Source organism: Vicugna pacos, chromosome 3 (genome assembly GCF_048564905.1).
Source record: "Vicugna pacos chromosome 3, VicPac4, whole genome shotgun sequence".
Classification (NCBI taxonomy): Eukaryota; Metazoa; Chordata; class Mammalia; order Artiodactyla; family Camelidae; genus Vicugna; species Vicugna pacos.
The window spans coordinates 95,239,410-95,248,221 of NC_132989.1; the positions used below are offsets into that span (position 1 = coordinate 95,239,410).

Consider the following 8,812-nt stretch of genomic DNA (forward strand, 5'->3'; position numbering starts at 1 on the left):
ATTCTGGAGAGTTTTGAGCCAGGAGTGATGCTGTTATCCTTGTTGCAGGGCTAAACAAATATTGAAGACCCTTTTCATTTTCTTTTTTGATAGGAAAGTTTTAAAAGTTTAGGGATGCTTCAAGAGCATAAGATATTGTTTCATTTCTTTGTATTATCTTCAATTTCCTTCATCAGTGTTTTACAGTTTTCAGAGTATAGGTAACCTTGGGTAAGTTTATTTCTAGGTATTTTGTTGTTTTTGATGCCATGGAGATGTTTATGCCAGTTATAAAATTCTGGTTCTTGAAGTGAAAAAAAAAATGAATGAAGGGCTGCAAATGGCAAAATACCCTTCTTTCTTATGGGTGAGTTGTATTCCATTGCATGTATGTGGCACATCTTCTTTATCCATTCATCTATTGATGTGCACTTGGGATGCTTCCATGTTTTGGCAGTTATAAATAATGTTGCTGTTAATAGCTGGGTGTATGTATCTTTTTGAATAATTCTTATTTTGTGGTTGGTTTTATTCCTTTGATAACTATGTAAGTTTAAAAAGCTAAAGTGCTAAACGTTCTTATAAACCATGAACAGTACATATATGTAAATTAAAAAATATGTGCAGTATATTGTGTATATGTATTTACATGCAATATATTGAATATGTGCAGTCAAACTGTAACAATTCTAACCTAATAAAACTGAAAAATGAAAAAAATTTAAGGATGTTTTTCATTGCAGTTATGGTTAATATGAAAATTTTTTCACTTGAATATTTGTATTTGGAAGAGATCTGACATTTGTAGGAGATTAGATACTATGAGGGAATATGCTAATAATTAATATGTAGCTCTGCCCAGTTGTGCCATTTATTAGGAGCCCGTGGGTGGGTTAAATTCTGGGTTACCATAGTTGGTAAGGTTCTTCTTTGCCAAAACTTTGCTTTTTTCTTCTTCTTCAGCCATCTTTCTTTTGCCACCGGTGGGAAATTATTTTATCTCTTGGGAGTTATATTTGAAAAAGTCATATATTATTTAGGGAACAGATTAGGTTGCTATAAAAAGGAGACCCCAAAATACCATAGCTTAAGCAAGACAGACTATTCCTCTCCCACATGGAAGTCTGGAGAGGCATTCTGGTGACACTATAACCTCTCCATGGTGTCAGGCACCCTGTCTTGTTACCCAGCGTTATCAACACTCAGGTTCTATCCCTTGTTTGAAAATGCTGTTTCAGCTAGTGATCAATTTGTTGTACAACCAATGAAGATTCAGATTCAGGATCTTTCACTTGCATTTGTCCTTCCCCCATGTTATGCAATGTTGGAGGGGCTGCAGGCTTTTCCAGGACATGACGGTAGGGATAATTTTTGTGCCATCAGGATCCCTTTGGCCATTTGGTGAAGCCTATGGACCCCTTCTCAGAATAATGTTTTTTAAAAGCTTAATGTAAAACACATAGGATTACAAAGGAAACTAATTATATTAAAGATCAATCATCAAAATACTAAAAAGTTTGTGTGATATACAAATGTATGTGCTTCGTTATTAATGCATTAAACATTAAGATCTAGTGATGGGACTAATAACTGCCAAATTTGGAAGTAGTAATAAACATTAATGATATTTCATGTATTTGCATTAATTGTAACGTCATATGAACATGTCTAATTTCTACTGTTGACAAAGTCACAGGTAAAGCAAATATGACCATGCTTTATTGTTTAAATTTACAGTGGAGGGAAAAAACAATAAAAGTTACACACCCCACAAGGAGATCTGAGTGGTGCATTTTCATGGATTCTATACTGGTTTTGTAATTAAGAGAGAACAATTATCCTTGTATTTAATTGTGCTCATTTTCCATCTCAGTTTCTTGCTGCGTTAATTTCTTTTCATTTTCATCAACGTATACTGATTATCTCAGTGCTTTCCTCTGTCAGTTTTTTAAACATACTTTTTTTTTTTTACGTATTTATTTGTTTTCTGATGATATTATTTTAGTTCTCCATTTTTCCGTATATACACAAGCCTTCTTTTTATTTCATTTTGGTCTTTTATTTGATCTCTTGCTCTCTTTAGTTCATATTCTTAATCATTTTTTATACAGTGAAGTAAGTTCAAGAAATTTCCTCTAGTCCTTGAATTAGGTTTTTTCTTGGTTTGAGCTTGAGCTTCTTGTCGTTTTTCCAATGCTTCCTTCTGCCCCCTCTCTTTTGATTTTCATTCTTTCCTTCTTCCTTTTAAAAGTTTTCCAGATTAGCCTTTCATGGTTGTCATGCTATTCTGTCTCATGCTTGGCTCTGTTCAGGCATACATTCTATTCGTTCCCATATAATGCAAGTGATTTCTTGACACTTTGCTGAGATCACTTTTCCTCTCTGACTTGTGAGGTGGGGCTGGAGGGTTTGGTTCTCTATTTACTCTTCTGTGGCCTGAGGAAACGGAGCCTGTGGCGTGACTGTGTGTGTGTTAGGAGGAGGCGGTGTCTTCGTCCTCTCCTCTAGGTTTTTTGAGAACCAAGTTTCACTCCGCCTCTGTTGGGTAGGTGTACCATTCCAATGGGGCATACTATGTGCAGCACTTATTAATCTTCACTGGTTAAAGAAAACTAGCCTTGCTCTTCATTTTCCTTGTTTCATCCTCTTCTTTTCCAGTTTCCACTACTCCTTAGTGAAAAGAAGAATTTAAGAAGAAGAGCAAGAGAAAGACAGAAGTGGTTGCTCAGTTTGCTTTCCTCCAGACTTGAGATCAGTGAGAATTCTCAGGATTCGTTACAATGTGTAGATGGTGGAGGTGGGGTTGCCTGAAACCACTTGCTCCTCTGCTCACCACCAGAAGCTCCTGTTTCTTTCTTGGGACACCTGTTTCTGAGGTTTATAGCGTTAGCTTAAACAACTTTTCTTGTTTGGGGGTTGCTAGAAAAATTTTTGGTTATTCTGTTAGGTAAAGTAGGTTAGAAGTTTGTTGAAGAAATTTCAGTCTCCCAAAAGTCTGAGCCTTAGTTTTCTGAGTGATAAAATGGACTTAACAATATCTATTCACTGAGTTGTTATAATGGTAAAATGGACTGGTGTTTGCACAGTGCCTACAGAGTATTTGGTGTGAAGAAGGTAGGTAGTAATTAATGGAATGCATTTAATTTAAATAAAATGAATCATTTGTTAAGGATACCCACAAAGTTGGAAAAAATAGATAACATGAATAACTATAGTAGTATCTCTAATGTATTATAAACATGAAATACATACATTATTTACAAATCACCCCCTCAAGATATATCCATATTTCTAATATGTCAAATACTAATACTTCTATTACTAGCAAAGAGCACAATATCAATTCAAACATCCAAAACAAGTGTTATGCTTAGGCCATTAACTTAAGATTGACCTCTAACTTATTTCCTAAATTATGATGTTTTTAAATGAGTTGGGAGAATCAGGAGAAATCACAGTCACCTAGGAAACATGTCAACACATTTGTAACCAATTCTTGATTAACCACATGGGGATTTTCTGCATGTTTGATTAGCAATGCCTTCCAGATGATGCCCAGAAAACAAGAAAAGATTATGCTATTTGGTATTATGCAAATCAATGGGGTTTTTATTATTATTATTATTATTAATGAAATCTAGACCAGATGGTGATTCCCAGGCAAACCTTCCTACTTAGGAGAGTCTATAACCAGACCGTCTCTTTCCACACCAACCCCACATTAGAAATCTGTGCTATCTCTTCCACACACCTTTTGGAAGGATGACACATTTGCCTTTATTACACAGAAAATGAAAGGAAATAGGGAAATCCTTGTAGATCTACTTGGTCAAAGAATCAAATACATGTATTTGATAAAAATCAAAAATATAAATTTAAAGAGCTACAGAGAGGACAACATGAACTTTTCCCTCCATGCTTTCTTCCTCCCTTGTCTTTCCCTTGTATGATTGTAAATTCCTTTGCTGGAAGGAATTCAGTCTTACCCATCTTTTTATTCTTCTTTCTGACCCAATCACCTAGCGTAGTGACTGGCATACAGTAGATGTGCAAATCCTTTTTGAAGAAATCAACATGTATTTTTAATGTGTGAGCTGAATAAACACTCCAGTCTAATTTACAGACATCATTTATTGAGCTTGTCAGATGTAAATATTTTTAACGTTTTCTGAGGAACTATAGATGTAATTAGAGGACTGTACTACTAACCATTGTCTAATACTACCAGAGGAGTCGCTGTCACGACTGTTGTTAGAGACTAGACTATTTCCAAGCTTCCTTATGGTTAGGGTCAAGTGTATCATTTTGCCACATTCTACTAGGGAGACTAGATTCTAGAAGTCATTGGAGAGGACACTGTGGATGCAGACAGCATATCTTGACCAGGTATTGACAGTATTCATAGTATGACTATTAGAGATGCCTCAGATTTCATAGCTGTGTCCTGACAATAACCTTTTGTCAAGAAAGTAAATGAATCATTTTTATTATTGGGGTGTGTGTGCGGGTCTGTGTATTAAACGGTACACTTGACCAATGATGTTACAGCTCAACAGTCCAGAAAAAGTTATGACTCATATTTTTTGGGGTGTTCCCTTTTTTGGTTGATGGGTGGCTTACGTAAGCCAAGGCTATTGCATTCTCCAAAATTAACAGGTGTGTAACTACACATTGTGGTTTAATACACCTCCTTCCACAATTATAGCATTATTTAGAGTCAAAGGGTATCTAGGTGCTGGAGAATCTTTGCACTTCCCAGTCTCCATGCCATTGCTTATCCTCGTCCTTCTACAGTGAATGCCATCTGTTGTCCCTATGTATCTGTTGAGGTGATTTCTATCCTTTAAAGCCCACGTCAAATGCACACAGTGCTTTTCATTATAGCACCAATTACCCTAGACAGCTTTTAAAATGAAAAACATGTATATGTATTTCAAGTAAAGGTAAGAAGCCAACCAGGCACAGGCAGAGCAAGCAGCATGAAGTACTTTGTAAAGACGAATCAGTAATAAACCTGTGCTGGGAATGTATCTTTAGAATTCAGCATCCTTACTTCATTCACTATTATCTTTCACGTTCTAGGATTTTCCACTTATTTTAGGTAGGTTGAAGTGCGGATGTGAGCTGTAGCTTGTGGTGTCTTGCATATAACTCTTGAAAATTGTTAGGGGTGCACATTGGACATAAAAGAAAACCAGTTGGGTCAAGCGAAATGAGCTGGAAGATTTTTAATTAGCTTTGAAATGATTGCCAGCCAGGCTGATACTATTTTTCTTCAGATGACCAGATCTCACTCTCATTAGCTACATTAATCCATTAATTAATACAAGGAAATTTAGTGGGCACTTATTCTATGCCAGTAACTGTGCTTGCTACTGGACCCTGTGCTAAGTGCTGTATCACCATTACTGATATGGGGACTGTGGACAGGGTTTATGAAACAAGCATAGCATTTAAATTTCTTTTAATTTTAAAATTATGATTTGGGACATTAAAACAAATATGAATAAGAAAAAAAAATTTTGTATTTCCCTGCCTCCTTCTCCCACTCTCAGTGATTTGTATGTTTTCTTTATTTGTAATTCATGAGTTATCACCTTTCCAGTTGTGAGTTTCTCATTTCTGTAGCATCCTGCTGCTTTTCTATTTAGAATAGCCCTTTCAATATTTCTTTTAGCGTGGGTTTAGTGTTGCTAAACTCCTGCAGCTTTTTTTTTTCTTTTTTTCTTTTTTAAATTTTTTTTCAACAGTAGGATGGGTTTGAGATCATGTTACTATCAGTTTAATAAAAACAGTTATAGTAATGGGTTAATAGATTTACAAAAAAGGGTAACCACAAGTCAAAAATTTACAAGGGAGTCACAAAAATTAAATAAAATCCATGATAATACAAAGGAAAATTACCAAACCACAAAAGGCAGAAGAAAGGAACAAAGAGGATATACCAATTCAACTGCAAAGATAAGTTCAAAATGGCAATAAACACACATCTATCATTAATTACTGTAAATGTTAATGGACTAAATGCTCCAGTCAAAAGACATAGAGTGGCAGACTGGATAATAAAGCAAGAACCTTCAATATGCTGCATACAAGAGACCCACTTTAGGGAGAAGGACACATAGATTGAGAGTGAAAGGATGGAAAAGGATATTCCATGCAAATGGAAAAGCCAAAAAAGCAGGTGTTGGCAGTACTGATTTCAGACAAAATAGACTTTAAAACAAAGGCCATAAAGAAGGACATTTTATAATGATTAAAGGAGTGATACAAGATGAAGATATTACACTCGTTAATATATATGCACCCAATATAGGAGCACCTAAGTTCATACAAGAATTACTAACAGAGATAAAGGGGGATATTGTTGGGAATACAATCATAGTTGGAGATTTTAACACTGCATTAACATCACTAGACAGATCTTCCAGACAGAAAATAAACAGAGAAATTAAATACTACAATAGAAAAACTAGATTTGGTGGATATTTTCAGAGCATTATACCCCCAAAAATAGGATATACATTCTTTTCAAGTGCACATGGAACATTTTCCAGGATCGATCATGTACTTGGGCACAAAAGAAACCTCAACAATTTTAAGAAGATAGAAATTATCTCAAGCAACTTTACTGACCACAATGCCATGAAACTAGGAATAGACTTACCATATGACCCAGGAATCCCACTCCTGGGCTTGTATCCAGAAGGAAATCTACTTCAGGATGACACCTGCACTCCAATGTTCATAGCAGCACTATTTACAATAGCCAAAACATGGAAACAGCCTAAATGTCCATCAATAGGTGACTGGATAAAGAAGAGGTGGTATATTTATACAATGGAATACTACTCAGCCATAAAAACAGACAACATAACGCCATTTGCAGCAACATGGATGCTCCTAGAGAATGTCTTTCTAAGTGAAGTAAGCCAGAAAGAGAAAGAAAAATACCATATGAGATCGCTCATATGTGGAATCTAAAAAACAAACAAAAACAAACAAACAAAAACAAAGCATAAATACAGGACAGAAATAGACTCATGGACAGAGAATACAGACTTGTGGTTACCAGGGGGGTAGAGGGTGGGAAGGGATAGACTGGGATTTCAAAATTGTAGAATAGATAAACAAGATTACACTGTATAGCACAGGGAAATATACACAAAATGTTATGATAAATCACAGAGAAAAAAATGTGACAATGAGTGTGTATATGTCCATGAATGACTGAAAAATTGTGCTGAGCACTAGAATTTGACACAACATTGTAAAATGATTATAAATCAGTAAAAAATGTTAAAAAAAACAAATATGAATAGTTAATGCAATCTTCATTTTTATGACATACCTATAGTTTCATTGGAACTTTTCTTTTGCATTGTCCAGATAATTCTGAAATATCTTGCTAGGTGTTACTGTTTGTAAATGGGAGGAAATGTTTCTTTCTTTTGGGAATGCCTTTAAAAATAATTTTACTACTTCTTTAAAAATTATGTAGGGGGTGGATATAGCTCAGTGGTAGAGTGCATGCTTTGCATGCACGAGGTCCTGGGTTCAATCCCCAGTACCTCCTCTAAATAAATAAATAAATAAATAAATAAATAAATAAATAAATAAACAAACAAACCTAGCTACCTCCCCTTCCTGCCAAAATAAAAATAAATAATATACTAATAAAAAAGGGTGTATTTTTTTTTTCTTTTAGAATGTAAGCTCCTCAAGAGCAGGGACAATGTTTTCTGTATGTTCTATTGTGCCTAGTACACTGTAAATGCTCAATAAATACTAATGATGGGAGGCAAAAAAAAATTATGTAATGATTTGAAATTATTCTTACATGTTCTGATTCACTTCTTCAATGAATTCAGTAAGATAATTCAAGCCCTTCTTACTCCCTTACCCTGACACCTATATTTTAATTACTTGTGGGGCCTCCTGCCATGAAACAATTGTAGAGTTTTATTTTTCACTCATAGAAAGGTAGGTCTGTGGCTGCTGATAATTATTTAGTATGAAAAACTATGGTATCTATAGTGACTATGGGGACAAATCTTATCTTTACATTAGCTTGAATAAGGAGATGAAATTGACCTTCATGCAAACGTGCCTTTGAAGAAGAAAAATTAGGATGATAGAAAAAGATTAAAGAAATGTGAGCAGTTGCCATAATGGAAGAGATAACCTGATTCGGGGTTATTGGAATTATTGTTAATGATGAGAGATATTTTGCAAATGTAGATATTATATGAAAATTGCATAAAAATTATGCAAAGTAATACATTTTTCACATCTATGGAGGATTATGCGGCAGCTTAAAAATACGTCCACAAATTCTTTGATTCATCTTCCTCCAAGGAGTGAAGCCTAAATTCCCACTCCTTGAGTGTGGGCTGGACTTAAAAGACTGACATCTAACAAAGAGAAGAGGGAAGAAGTGATAGCATGCAACTTAGGAGATAATAGCTTCCTCTTTGTTTTCTCCCTTGGATTGCTTGCTTTGGGGGGATTTTCCAGCTGCTATATTTTTAAAACACGCAGGCAGCCCTATGAAGAGAGCCATGCAGTGGGGAAGTAAGGTCTCCTGCCAATATCAGGTAGAAACTGAGGATTCCTGTCAGGTTGTCAGTGAGCCACCTTGGAAGTGGATTCTCCCACCTTAGTCTAGCCCTCAGATGACTCCAGCCCTGGATGATATCCTGATTGTAACTACAGAAGAGGCTTTGAGCCAGAAACACTAAGTGAATCTGCCCCCAAAATTCCTGGCCCATAGAAACTGTAAGATAATAAATATTTATTATTTTAAGCCACTAAATTTGGAGGGAGGGAAAAT

The 8,812-nt window shown here is 35.4% G+C and overlaps 1 non-coding gene across 1 annotated transcript; it reads left to right on the forward strand.

Annotated features, from left to right (window-relative positions):
- The first annotated feature begins 7,482 nt into the window (after positions 1–7,482).
- On the forward strand, positions 7,483–7,555 carry TRNAA-UGC (transfer RNA alanine (anticodon UGC)). Its single transcript has one exon. It is a non-coding gene; the product is annotated as a tRNA-Ala (tRNA).
- Positions 7,556–8,812: the final 1,257 nt, after the last annotated feature.